Raw genomic sequence first — 14,434 nt, forward strand, 5'->3', positions numbered from 1 at the left:
CAGGATTACCTTGATAGGCTCAGGGAAGGAATAAAGGACTGTGAATAGGAAGCTGGTGGATGGGCATTTGGATTCCTCAAGAGGTGAGGCATTTGCCACTAGGAGACCCTCCACTAGGCACAGCATACCCAAATAGGGCAGAACTCCTTCCCCTAGGTCTATATGAAGGTTTATAAGGTACACATGGGGAGCCTTAACATACAGTCTGGGCCTCCCCCTTTCACCATTGATAGAAGGCCAGCCAGGGATGGTGAAGCAGCAAGCGACAGGCACTACAAAAAAAACCTCATCCCCCGATGATACACATTTTCACCCACCTCTCCAACCCCAACCCCAAGACCCTAGCAAAGCACAATATTCACTTTCCTCTATTCAGCAAGCTATATTCCTTGATGGATATCTCCCTTTCATTTTTGTTCAGTAGAGTTATGAATTTTAAGGAATCTAACAGACCAGTTGTTTTGCAGGTTTCATCCAATGTCAGTGTAAAGGTCAGAGCACTCAGATAGTGATCAGGTTATCAGTGAGGTTCTGCACGTTCCTCTGCAGCTGTCGAATGCTTTCTATAATTTTGCTTCCAGCTTCCAGTCATAAATCTCAAAGCAGCCTCAAAAACAATATTGAAACATTAGTAATCCTTGTGACACTTTCCAATCTCTTCTCTGTTCCTCCTTTTTTTGATAAGCATTTCTAATGCTCTGTTACTTCCTTCTTTGAGCCAGCAGGTCATATAAGACACATGTAATACAGCTGAGCTAGGATATAGCCCCTTCTCACACATTTCTATTTCCAGCATGACTCACTGCATTGTAAACAGGAGTAGGAATGGGTGCCATTGATTCCTTGTCTCAGTCCGTGGCACCAGAATTCTGCATAATTCATCAGTGCCCTAATCAAGACCCCCTGACTCAACATAGGCACGGACACATATCTGGCAACTGTATTTCCAGTCCATCTTGCCAAGTTGGACCATTCATTACACTCATGGTGGCATCATAGAAATGTGACAGTTTGGTGAACAAGTTCAGATTGTTGGTGCTTTGCAGGTAATTGTAAACTAGAGGGACTATCAACAATAATGGTTGTGTCTGTGCATAAAGCATGGTTTTGTGCAGATCATCATAAAACAGCTACACTAGCTTTCCAGCTGTCCACAGTGCACTGAGAGCAGTCTTATCTCCCTACTCTGTGCTTACTGAGGGACCGTGATGCTGCCTTTACACTTGGAGATTGCTTTTACCCAAAGGGGGCTTTGCAATGTCTGGGTACCTGAATGCTGAGAGGTTTCCATTCCAATATTAGCAACAATATAAATTGTGCCTGACTCATTTCTGATGAAGGGCTTATGCCCGAAACATCGATCCTCCTGCCCCTCAGATGATGCCTGACCTGCTGTGCTTTTCCAGCGCCACGCTTTTGGCCAAACATAAATGGTGTCTACAATATTTTTTAAGCATCATAAGGTTTAGGCAAATGGTAGAAAGAGAGAGAGGTAATGGAGATTCCAGGGGAAGAGTAATTAACTTGGCGCGACCTGACGTTTATGTGGTAATAATGGAACTGGGCCAGATAGACTGGAGATAAGAACTGGTCAGAAAAACTCTAGCTGAACAATGAGTAACCTTCAAATGCAAGACAGTTGGGATACAATCAAGGTATAATCCCTCAAAAGCGAGAGAAGGGACAAACAAATCCAGAACGCCCTGGATGAAAAACGAGATGGAAATTAAAACAAAGAAGGGAAACGGTGTCAAGTGAAAATACATTTGAGATGCAAGCTGAATATAACATGTTCAGACGATAAGTGATAAAGCAAATAAGAAAAACAAAGAGAGAATCTGATAAAAAGACTATCAGCTGATACAACAAGGAATCCCACAGTCTTCTATTTGCACATCAATAGTAAAAAGGACAGTAAAAGGAGAGGTCGGGCTGAATAGATAACAAAAGGAGATAGATGAAGGTGGAGGCATTACTGAGGTGTTAAATATATATTTTGAATGTTTCTTTACCAAGTCATCAGATGTTACTTAAGCCATGGGGACAAAGGAGGAAAGCTAGCCATGAGAAGATTCAAAAAATGAAAGAGATATTGGATAAGCTGCCAGTACTTAGAGTTGACTAGATACCCTGAACCAGATGAGATGCACATAAAGATAGAATTAGAATTAGATTTAGATTTTACTGTCATGGATACTCAAATACAGAAGTAAAGTGTACAATGTTGCCATTCCTGGCATGATCTTAGATACAAAGTTACCTAGGTGCAAAATCTTAGGTACAAAGTAGAAAAATAAAGAAATAAAGTTAAAAGTTAAAAATCACAGTCTTTCTTAGTAGAGTCATAGAGAATTAGAATTATACAGCACAGAAACAGACCTTTCAGTCTAACTTGTCCATGCCGACCAAATATCCTAAACTGACCTAATGCCACTTGCCAGCATTTGGCCCATATTGCTCTTCCTATTCAGATACCCATCCAGATGTTGCTTAATGTTGTAATTGTACCAGCCTCTACCACTTCCTCTGGCAGCTCATTGCATACACGCACCACTGTCTGCATTAAAACGTTGCCCCTCAGATTCTTTTTATATGTTTCCCCTCTCACCTTAAATCTACGTCCTCTAGTTCTTACTCCCCTACCCTGGGTAAAAGATTTTGGCCATTCACCCTATCCATGACCCTCATGATTTTAGAAATTTCCATAAGGTCACGCCAAAGCCTCTGTGACTCCAGGGTAAATAGCCCCAGTCTGTTAAGCATCTCCCTATAGCTCAAACCCTCCAATCCCAGTAACATCTTTGTAAATCTTTTCTGAACCCTTTCAAGTTTAACAACATCTTTCATACAGCAGGGTGACCTAATTTGAATGTATTATTTTAAAAGTGGCCCAATCAATATCCTCTACAGCCACAAGATGACATCCCAACTCCTATACTCAATGCACTGACCAATGAGGACCAGTGTACCAAATGCCTTCTTCACCACCCTGTCTACCTGTGACCCTACTTTTCAAGGAACTATGCACCTGTTCAGCAATGCTCCCCAAGCTCTATCATTAAAGGCCCTGATTTGCCTTCCTAAATGCAAATCTCAGCCTATTGGCCCATCTGATCAAGGTCCTGTTGTACTCTGAGATAACCTTCTTCACTGTCCACTACACCACCAATATGGGTGTCATCTTCAAATTCATTAATCATTCCTCCTATAATCACATCCAAATCATTTATATAAATGACAAAAAAAAAGCACGGTCAGCACTGATCTTTGTAGCATACCACTGGTCACAGGCCTCCACTCTGAAAAACAACCCTTCACTATCACCTTCTGCTTCCGAAGATCAAGTCAATGTTGCATCCAAATGGCTAGCTCCCTCTGGATTCCATGTGATCTAACCTTGCTAACTAGTTTACCACGCATTAAGTAGAAAAATAAAAGAAATAAAATTAAAAGCTCAACAGTCTTTTTTTAAGTGCTTAGCTCATGCTAGGCTCACATTTCCTACCTGTGCTCGATCTCCTCTATTTTGGCCTGCTCTCTGGGAGTCCTCAGGCTGCCTTCTCTCACCACTGCTACAGGCCCCAGGTAACCTGCCTCACCATCGCGTTGGGTTCACTCTATCAACAAAATGCCAATTCAGACCACCAGCCACTGCCACACTCCGGCCACGATGAAGCCACAATGACGGTGCCACTGCTTCTTCCATGACTGAGCTCTCTCCAGAGAAGGGAAGTTCAATCTCCCCTGCACTCCCCATCATTTTAGATGCCAAGAGTCCTGGGGTTGCCTTCTCTCCACACCACCACCGTGCTAAGGGACGTCTCATGCTGCCATGTTGGACTCATTCTCCCTTTTGGGCTTGTTCTCTTCTTCATTCAGTCAGGATGAGTTCCTATACAATCAGTCAAAGGATCTGTCTGATATCAATCCAGGGGTGTAGGCTTGGACAATCAGCTACTTGGGTCAACACAGCTAGGATCCTGTTCCCAGCGGAGGTGAGGAGTGGCATGTAAGGCACTCACAACTCATCCTGGCTCTTTCTGCCCTACTGTGGGCTGTTTTCTCCAGTCATGAGACAAAGGAAGGAATTGGGTGAGATAAAAGTGGAGCAGCTGTTTGTGCTGGTGTTTGGGGTGGCACGGTGGCTCAGTGGTTAGCACTGCTGCCTCACAGGGTCAGGAACCTGGGTTCAATTCCAGCCTTGGGTGACTGTCTGTGTAGAATTTGCATATTCGCCCTGTGTCTGTGTGGGTTACCTCTGAGTAGTTCGGTTTTCTCCCACAGTCCAAAGATGTGCAGGTTAGATGAATTGGCCATGCTAAATTGCCCATAGTGTTCAGGGAGGTGTAGGCTAGGTGCATTAGTCAGGGGTAAATATAAGGTAAGGGAATGGGTCTGGGTGGGTTACTCTTCGGAGGGCTGGTGTGGACTTATTAGACTGAAGAGCCTGTTTCCACACTGTAGAGATTCTAATTCTAAGGTCATTGAGTCATAGAGATGTAGAGCACTGAAACAGACCCTTTGGTCCAACTTGTCCATGCCGACCAGATATCCCAACCCAATCTAGTCCCACCTGCCAGCACCCAGCCCATATCCCTCCAAACCCTTCCTATTCATATACCCATCCAGATGCCTTTTAAATGTTGCAATGGTACTAGCCTCCACCACTTCCTCTGGCAGCTCATTCCATACACATACCACCCTCTGTGTGAAAACGTTGCCCCTTAGGTCTCTTTTATATTCTTCCTCTCTCACCCTAAACCTCTGCCCTTTAGTTCTGGACTCCCCCATCCCAGGGAAAAGACATTGTCTATTTATCCTATCCATGCCCCTCATGATTTTGTAAATCTCGAGAAGATTACCCCTCAGACTCTGATCCTTTCAGGGAAAACAGCCCCAGCCTATTCAACCTCTCCCTCAAATCCTCCAACCCTGTCAACATCCTTGTAAATCTTTTGTGAACCCTTTCAAGTTTCATAACATCCTTCTGATAGCAAGGAGATCAGAATTATGTGCAATATTCCAACAGTGGCCTAACCAATGTGGGAGAAAGTTAGTGAGTGAATGAGGCAGGTGTAGAGGCAATACAGGCTTAGTGGTCTGGGGGATTGTGAGTGAGACCAAGTGAAGGAAGATATTGCACACAACAGTGGGAATGATGGAGCATAAGCATTGGCATGAGGTGTGTGCTATAGCAGAGATAGAAGTGTGAGGGAGCACGGACAAGATGGTGGCACTTACCCTGGTGGAATGGAGAAAGTCAATCTTCTTCCTGTAGCATTTCTATACATTCCTTTAGATGGTTCAGATGGCACTGATCCCAGGTGCAACTTCGGACTGGGCTAGTAGATTCTGGTGGTATGGTCTCCTCCACCAATCCTAGGGGAAGAGAATGCCCCTTCTGTGCAACACCCAGTCCACCAAGAGCTCCATGACACTGTGCACTATGTTGGGTGCCAATTTACCCTTATCTGTTAATTCAGCAGGAAAGTTCATAAAGCGTGCAGGACAGTTATGGATTGCCAAAGCTTGAATGGGTGCATAATGGCCTTTTTAAGATGACACCAGTGCTATAAATCCCTGGATGTCCCAGCAGTGGTGAGTATTTACCGCTACAATGAGTGGAGAATCAGGCTACCATCAGAAGGGAAATACCATTGGATGTAGGTTTGCTCACTGAGCTGGAAGGTTCATTTTCAGACAGTTTGTAACCATACTAGGTAACATCTTCAGTGAGCCTCCAGACAAAGCTTCGTCTGGAGGCTCACTGAAAATGTTATCTAGTATGATGATGAAACATCTGAAAATGAAACTTCCAGCTCAGCGAGCAAACCTACATCCAGAACTTCAACCTGAGCTACAAATCTTCTCAAAGAAATACCATTGCAGAGCTGTATATAGTTACTGAGGTGAGTTTGGGATGAGAAAACTAGCTGGGTCGCACTGAGAGAAACCTTCCATGAAATGCAGCCAGAATGACCATTAGCCAGAATATAGGAAGATTCTGCCATTCAGTAGAAGGAGGATTGGAAGAGCAACATTTGTTGGAAGATACTGGATCTTGTACATTGGTAATTAGTCCCAATTGCCCATTATACTTGGATCCACTGACCTGCATCAACTGTCAGTCCAGCACTGCCTTGACTCTAAAATTCTCATTGCTTTCAATATCCTTGTCCATCCCTATGTTTATAATTTCCTCCAGCCTTACTCTATGCTTCCCCAATTCTACTCTTTTATGCACTAGTGGTAGCATCAGCCATGTAACCCCTGAGCTCTTGCAGATCATCACTATAGCGCTGCACCTCTCTACTTCTCAAAGACACTACTGCCTCTTTGACTAAACTTTTGGTCACCTATCCTAACACGTCCTTGTGTAACTCTGCATTAATTTTTGTTCCCGTTAATTAATGTTTCCCGTAAAGTTGAAACCCTGAGATGGTTAACTGCTGCCACTGAAATGCACGCTCCTGTTATTGTGAAGAAGATTAAATGTTAAATATGCAGCTCAAAAGTGGAGCTGAAAGGACTACTCAGTGAGTCAACCTCTCCATATTATCAAATGGAAAGATTCCAATTCTCCTCTGATTTACATCAAATATATACTCAAGGAGCAAGAAGAGTTGTGTTTGCTGTTCCATAAAAAGTCATCTGGTGGGAAAAGTAAAACAAAGCTTTCAGAGTGTGCTGAAACTGAGTATTTTGAGTGACTGGGTGACTTCCAGATATATCCAGAGCAAGTGTCACAACCCTTTAATGTGACTTCCCACCCAGCAATTTATTGAAACTGAAAAGGCAAATACTTCAAAAAGCAGAGAAAAGTAGATTAGGACTGCAACTCATTTAAAGCAAAGTTAACCATTCAACGAAAATGTTATTTGCTGCCAGGCAACTAATGGAAATTAATAATTTTCCCATTTAAGGAAGAGCAGCACTGACAAAAAAATGTATTAATGCAATGAACAGATCTTTCATCTGCATGGTGAAAGATAAAAATGAATAAAATAACATCTTTCTAATTTAAGCACGCTGATCCCTAACAGCAGAAAGCTTAGTTATAATGAAAGATATTTGGCATTTTAGCTGAGAATTAAGATAATTAATGCAAAGAGCCGTCTACATATAGAAAGTTAAAAGTACAGGGAAAATTCAGGGTTCTGCAAAACAGCAAAAGGGGAACCTAACTTTGCCAAACTAAATTGAGGGTGGATTACACACCACTCATTCCTCTCTTGTGTCATTGTCTATTCTTCTGCTTGAGCAATTGTGAGTTTTGGATGGAATTGAAAATCAAGAGGATGAGACATTTAACAAGTATTTTTGAGATAACAACTTCAGGAAAGCTTTTATCAACTGCTCGTTTTCTTACTCCAGACAGAAAGAGTCCCTCACAAAAGAAGAGAGAATGACATGAAAAAGAATCTACTTGCTGAATTGTTGGCATATCTGGTTGAGATTTATTATGCCATGATAACAATGCAATATTCATTGTCTAGCATAAACACATCTCTTGTTTTAACTCACTGTCAGTGGTGTCATGGAGACCTCCCAGTGTTATTAATTCCCAACTAGCATGTGTTGGATTTTACAGGATTGCCTCCCAGGGAAAAAAGTTCTTTCAAATCAACCAATTTTTTAGAAAGCAGAGTGTTAAGATACTGGGAGGCTGTGTAAATAAGTTGAGCATTGGACTTTTCATCTCTCCCTGAACAGGAAGTCTCACCCTCAGGAGCTGGGAGTGTAAGCTGGGGAGAAGGGGACAAGTGTTTTCATGCGTGGGTGCAGAGGTCAGGAAAAGTCTGAAAGGATTAATATATTTGATTGCCTGCTAAGCATCACCCTCTGTGATGATGTTATGAGATGATGGTGGGGAGAGGAGTATAGGATCTTGTTGCAGACAGACTTAAGGCTAGCTCCTCCTTAACAGTCTTGTAATGCAGAACCTGTTCTTATAATCTTTCAAGGTGGTACGGTGGCTCAGTGGTTAGCACTGCTGCCTCACGGTCCCAGGTTCAATTCCAGCCTCAGGTGACTGTCTGTGTGGAGTTTGCACATTCTGTGTCTGTGTGGGTTTCCCCAAGGTGCTCTGGTTTCCTCCCACAGTCCAAAAATGTGTAGTTCAGGTGAATTGGCCATGCTAAATTGCCCATATTGTTATGTGCATTAGTCAGAGGGAAATGGATTACTCTTCAGAGGGTTGGTGTGGACTGGTTGGGCCAAAGGGCCTGTTTCCACACTGTAGGGAATCTAATCTAAAAATTGCAGAGAAAAAATGAACAGCATCTTCTTTACAAGATTCTTTTCATTAGACCATGGATGGCTATCCTCATACACACTAGACCACATTACCCACAGTTAGCAATGGGAAAAACATTATCCTCCATGAAATAGGTTTTATTAGAGACTGTTGCTCAACAAATTGTTGTTTGCATTTATCGTGTGCCAAAAAAAATCTTTATTTGATTGCATAACCAACCAACTGCACCTTCAAACAAGGTATTTGCTGTTTGATTGATTTCTACTGCTACAGTTCAGTTAAGAAAATAAATCAAGATTCTATTCGACTTGGTTACGGCCACAAACTGTGCTAAAGTATCACACCAATTAATGCATCCATTTCTGTAAATTTCACCATCTGATGGTACTTTGTTAATCTTTAATTGATTTTGATCAGAAAAGACTTTTTGATGAAGTTGTTCTTTTATTAGACATTAAGTGTAATTTAGACATCAATGCAATTGATAGATGTTATAAAATTAAGTGCTTAAAAATACATGACTTATAATCAGATAGTCTTCTGTAATATAATGAAAACCTAGAAATGATTAAAAGGCTGATATATAGTTGATGGTTGAAGGTGATTAATATAGGAATAATGGTACTCAGGCTCAATTGCAACTCAATAATTTTATCTTCATGTTTAGTTGCTTTAGACAGCGGTGAACATATAACAGATATTGTTTTCAGAAAAGCAAATTTAACAGGTTTCAATACCATGTAAGCATAAAAATCACATAAAAAGCTGTTATTCGAAGCTTAAGTGGCCACTTTCACATTACTCCTGCATCCTGTCATTTTCAAACAACGGCAGCACAGTATAGTTAACATAATGCCAAGCCTCAAAGAAGACAGCCAGACACTACTTATACCAATAACTTTCTGAATAATTTCATTCAGCCTGGCACACTCATAATGATAGTACTAGTTACTACTGTACATTACTATAATAGAGGGTGTATGGTTCAGTTGGGTATCCACATAGCTTTAGGCCAGGTGGACCATTGAGTTAATGGGCTTGATTTTCATCCCAGAAGAATGGAAGTTGGGAATGTTCCCTGCTCTGTGTGCCTACATTAGGAGAAAGTGCCTGCAAATTAAAAATTATTCAAATGTGGCTAATCATTGGCTGTCAAATCCAGAATTAGCACAGAGGCAGCCACTGGGTCTGCTGGACCATGTAGTGGGCTGGTTAAAAAACTTACCTCAGTGCTGTGGGACTTCATTCCAGTTGTAATAATAACAGTAAAACAATAAACACCCCTCTAGCCCACATCTCTCACACACCCTCACTACCCAGATGCCCTGTCTAGAACCAATATGTGGAGAAGCTTTCCTTGAAAACTATCATTCATTCATAATTTCCAATTTTCTTCAAAGAAGTCTTTTTATGACAAACCTAAAAAGGGTATCAATTGTTCAGGCCTTTAAACTTCCAATAGCAGAAAATAGAAGCACTTGTCATCTACTGTACAAATGAATTTTATGCAATTGACTAAATAGATCACAGGCAAACAGCTGTTGATCCATCAATGTTTCCCCTTTGGTCCAACTGTTTCAACAAACTAATTGGAGGTCTGAGGTCTTAGCCAATCTTGAACACTTTTAGACAGCTGTCGCAAAATGTGTTTTGTTTTAAAGAAAGTTGTAAGTCATACTAGGATTACTTTTGTTTTAGAACGAAAGGCTTTTCCACACATGCTACTGTTACTTTAGAAATTATTGGTCTTTTGCAGAGGGTACACTGGGTGAATGGGCATAGAAGGGTCAAAGGTTTACACTGTGGAAATGCGGAGCCTGAATTTCTGAAAGTTACAGAATCACAGGTGACTGCCCCTGATATGGAGGTGGCCACGTCAGGCATGTAAAGTGTTGGCTTGTGACTTGAAGAAGACCACACCCTTTTCCCAGACTGGTGAAAGTTGGAATGAAGGTGGGAATCCTGGAAGCAGATTCTGGCCTCTACTTTTAAGTGTCCACAGTTGGACAAAACTCCAAGCCACGTTTCTAATGATTTGTTCTTTAAAGTCCAGTTTTTCCATTCGTTTCTCTGTTTAATAATGAAGTTCTTTTTTGATTATATATACTGATGAGTAGCTGAGTGAACCACAAGGTCCAAAAGCATTTGAGAAATGAAATCCTGGCAAGGCTGCCAGATGATTCAAGGGAATGGCTTTGGATTGAATGGAGGGGTCTGTCTGTATTGGCATTGCCTGTCCACTGCTATAACAATGGATTGTGAGTCAGGCCAGTGAGAATAAAATGGGAGCCTTTCAGAGTTTCAGCAAAAAAGAGAGGATACGATTATTTATCAAGCCAGATAGTTTTCAGATTGGCTACCTTTATTAGAATACCATTTCAGATTGCAGCTTTTAACCTTCTAGAATGTTCCATTTCACGATCCCATCCTGAAAGGACCCTAGTGGGTTCACTTACATCATTAGAGTGGACCATTGCCCAATTTATTTGGAAGTCAGGAGGCGAGGGTAACAGGAAATCCAACAGACAATGCCATCTGGCCAGGCTAGCCACTTTGAACAATACTAATCATCCATGGTCTGGATGAAACTTTCATCCACTACAACTCTCACCCACACAGGAAATTCCCACAGCCTGCTCTTTGGGAACAAGCCCCAGCTTATCATATCCCACCTCTAATGGCCAGGGCTATTCTGATCCCTTCTTTGTAATGTCCTCTTGATTAGTCACAACAGATATTTTTATTTCATCACACAGCTTTGATTAAAAAGTATAAGTGACAGTGTGTCTAGTACAGGCAGGAATAATAAAGGCTACTTAGTTTTAAGATGATGTCTGCTGACACCCCCCCTAAAAACTCTCAATATGCAAGTGCAAAACATGCATGTTCCAGTGACATCATTGCATCCCATTCACTCATATTTATAAAAGCTCCAGGTACCACTGTGCCTTATTAACAGGTAAAGAGAGAGGCTAGACTGGAAAGCATTGAGTGTGAAAGGACAATGGACAGCATTCATAAAAAACACCAGATTTGGAATACCTGTCTTTAGAAGCCATAGTAATTGATGGATGGCTGGAATCCTTCCTCAAAAAGTGAAGATTTTTAGGGCAAAACCTGACTTTGCTGCTAGCGGGGAGGCTTCTGGATGACACAAACATTTTCTGTGAACTGATGAACTTTATGTCTCAAAGGAAATTTGAATATTCTTCTGACATTAACGATTGCTCCACCTGCTCCATGTCACGTTATATCAGTGGGTTGTAACTTTATGTTTTTCAATAATGGATTTTTGTTGGATAATACAGTGATGCAGCCAGAAGGCAGGTAGGCCATCCTCAAAGCTGTCACCCCGGGTGGGTACGGGGCAGGCTGTCCTAGAGGTGGTTGGAAGGTATGTCAGTGTGTACCGAGAACTGGAAGGGGCATGGGGTGGACCAAGAGCCGGAAGGTGAGTAGAGGCGGGCTGCCTTAGAGTGGCCGAAAGGTGGGAGGAATGGGGGCGGGGCTTGCTGGGTTTTCTGGGGGTCTGAATTGTATGCATTGTTTCTTACGTAATTTGACTGTCTTATATGTACAAATGTCATTGTTATTGTTTGTAATGATTGAATCTGGATTTGAAGTTTGTCCTCATCTCCCTGAAAACCGGTTGAATGTTAGGTTTAGGGGCTTGGTTTTACCATTCCCCTCCCTTGTAAAATTGCTGTTTCTCTGTATATAGCTGTAAATGTGAATTGTTTTGTAAACTGTGAATTGTTTAATAAAATTTAAAAAAAACAGGAAAAAAGCAATACAGTGATGCTTGCTCATGCCTGAATGGAGTTGGATGTCACTGATGTCGAAGAGCTCTAGTCAGGTCTGGTTCAGATGGATAGCCTGTTTCCTTGAGGAATGGCTGTGGTATTTCTTCTAAAGGAAGCATGTTTACATTACATTACATTTCAGTGTGGAAACAGGCCCTTTGGCTCAACAAGTCCACACCGACCCGCCGAAGCGCAACCCACCCATACCCCTACATTTACCCCTTACCTAACACTGCGGGCAATTTAGCATGGCCAATTCACCTTACCTGCACATCTTTGGACTGTAGGAGGAAACCGGAGCACCCGGAGGAAACCCACGCAAACAGGGGGACAACGTGCAAACTCCACACAGTCAGTCGCCTGAGGCGGGAATTGAACCCGGGTCTCTGGCGCTGTGAGGCAACAGTGCTAACCACTGTGCCACTGTGCCGCCCACCATCCAAGAGTACATGTCCTATTGGAAGTATATCTTGGGAGTCAGAATTGTTTTCCAAAGGTGTTTGTACTCAGGATTGACTTCTTTGCAAATGTAACTATCATCATCTCTGTCACTTCGGGAACTGTTTGTGGTAAATGCACACCTGTTGAAAATGTCCTTCTTTCCTTCAAATGTAACAATTGAACAATAGAGCTGGAGAATGCTTTTCTTCGCATTGAGAGAGTGCAGAAAAGATTTACAAGCATGTTGCCAGGATTGGAGGGTTTGAGCTGTAGGGAGAGGCTGAATAGGCTGGAGCACTTTTTTTCCCAGGAGCATAGGAGGCTGAGGGGTGACCTTATAGAGATTTATAAAATTCTGAGGGGCATGGATAGGATGAATAGCCAAGGCCTTTTTTCCTTACACAGGGGAGTCCAAAACTAGAGGGCATACGTTTAATGTGAGAGGGGAAAGATTTAAAAAGGACCTGAGGGATGAATTTTTCAAGGAGAGGGTGTTACGTGTATGAAACGATGTGCTAGAGAAAGTGGTGGAGGTGGATACAAATATAACATTTAAAAGGCATCCAAATGAGTATATGAATAGGAAGGGTTTAAAGGGATGTGGGCCAAATGCTGGCAATAGGGACTAGGTCAGATTAGGACCTCTGGTTGGCATGGATGAGTTGCACCCAAAGGGCTTGTTTCCATACTGCATGACTCTATGGGGGCTTTTTTTTGCACCCATTCCCTGGATGGAAACTCTTAGCAAAATTATTTCAACACACTTTGTGCTAGTTTGTTATGAAATTATTTGGAGTTCTTGTACTTTGTGAAGTTAATGGGTTCTAATATTTTTCTGGAATACATTTATCCAACTCGTTCCCTAGAATTCTCTGTGGATTTTCCAAACTTCAGGTTCTAATGCAAATTGAAGAGCCATTGCCAGCATGAAATCTCCCTTCAATTGCAAAAGACATGAAAGAAATAAAACAGAAATTCCAATGATCATTCTGTCTCTAATTTGCTCTGGTTGCATTGTCCCCTATTCGCAACGTTCAGACAATGCATAAACATTGTTGATGGGGTTGGCAGCAAGTTCTCCTGGAAACAATTATTTTAAGAAAGCATCAAAAAGGCATTGATATCTTCTTTTTTATTCTTTCATAACCTGGTCTGCTAATTGCCCTACAGAATAAAGCACTGAGTTAACTTGTTCTGCTGGTAATTTGGTGTGTTGACCTGGAGCAATTTTGTAGTTTGTAAATTGTTTCTTTACTGTTGACCAATTTAATTCTTGGACTGAAGTATCTGAAACATTGAAACTGCCTGAAGGTGTGATTTCATTTTTTTTTGTTTATATTAAATTCTGGAATATTTTAACAATTATTTAAATTCTAATCATTTTTTTAAGGTGATTTGTAGTTTCAAATCAATTACTATACCATTTGATGGAGAATCTTTTTTTTGAAAATTGTAAGCTTTCAATTGTAATTGATGGTTGTTTTGTACTATTTGAAAGTTTGTCTTCAAAATATCTTTGGATATGTCTTCTCCGATCTCTAAATTGTAAAAGGTTTTTCAGTACTGTACCAATCAGACATTTATTCACTAAAGCATCGAATTAAGTTTTAACCATTTGAGGTGTTGCAAAGAGGATTACCTCAGATTACAGCAGGATCTTGACCAGATGGGCCAATGGCTGAGAAGTGGCAGATGGAGTTTATTTCAGATAAATGCGAGGTGCTGCATTTTGGGAAAGCAAATCTTAGCAGGACTTATACACTTAATGGTAAGGTCCTAGGGAGTGTTGCTGAACAAAGAGACCTTGGAGTGCAAGTTCATAGCTCCTTGAAAGTGGAGTTGGAGATAGATAGGATAGTGAAGGCGCCGTTTGGTATGCTTTCCTTTATTGGTCAGAGTATTGAGTACAGGAGTTGGGAGGTCATGTTGCGGC

This window comes from Chiloscyllium plagiosum, chromosome 27 (genome assembly GCF_004010195.1).
Source record: "Chiloscyllium plagiosum isolate BGI_BamShark_2017 chromosome 27, ASM401019v2, whole genome shotgun sequence".
Classification (NCBI taxonomy): domain Eukaryota; kingdom Metazoa; phylum Chordata; class Chondrichthyes; order Orectolobiformes; family Hemiscylliidae; genus Chiloscyllium; species Chiloscyllium plagiosum.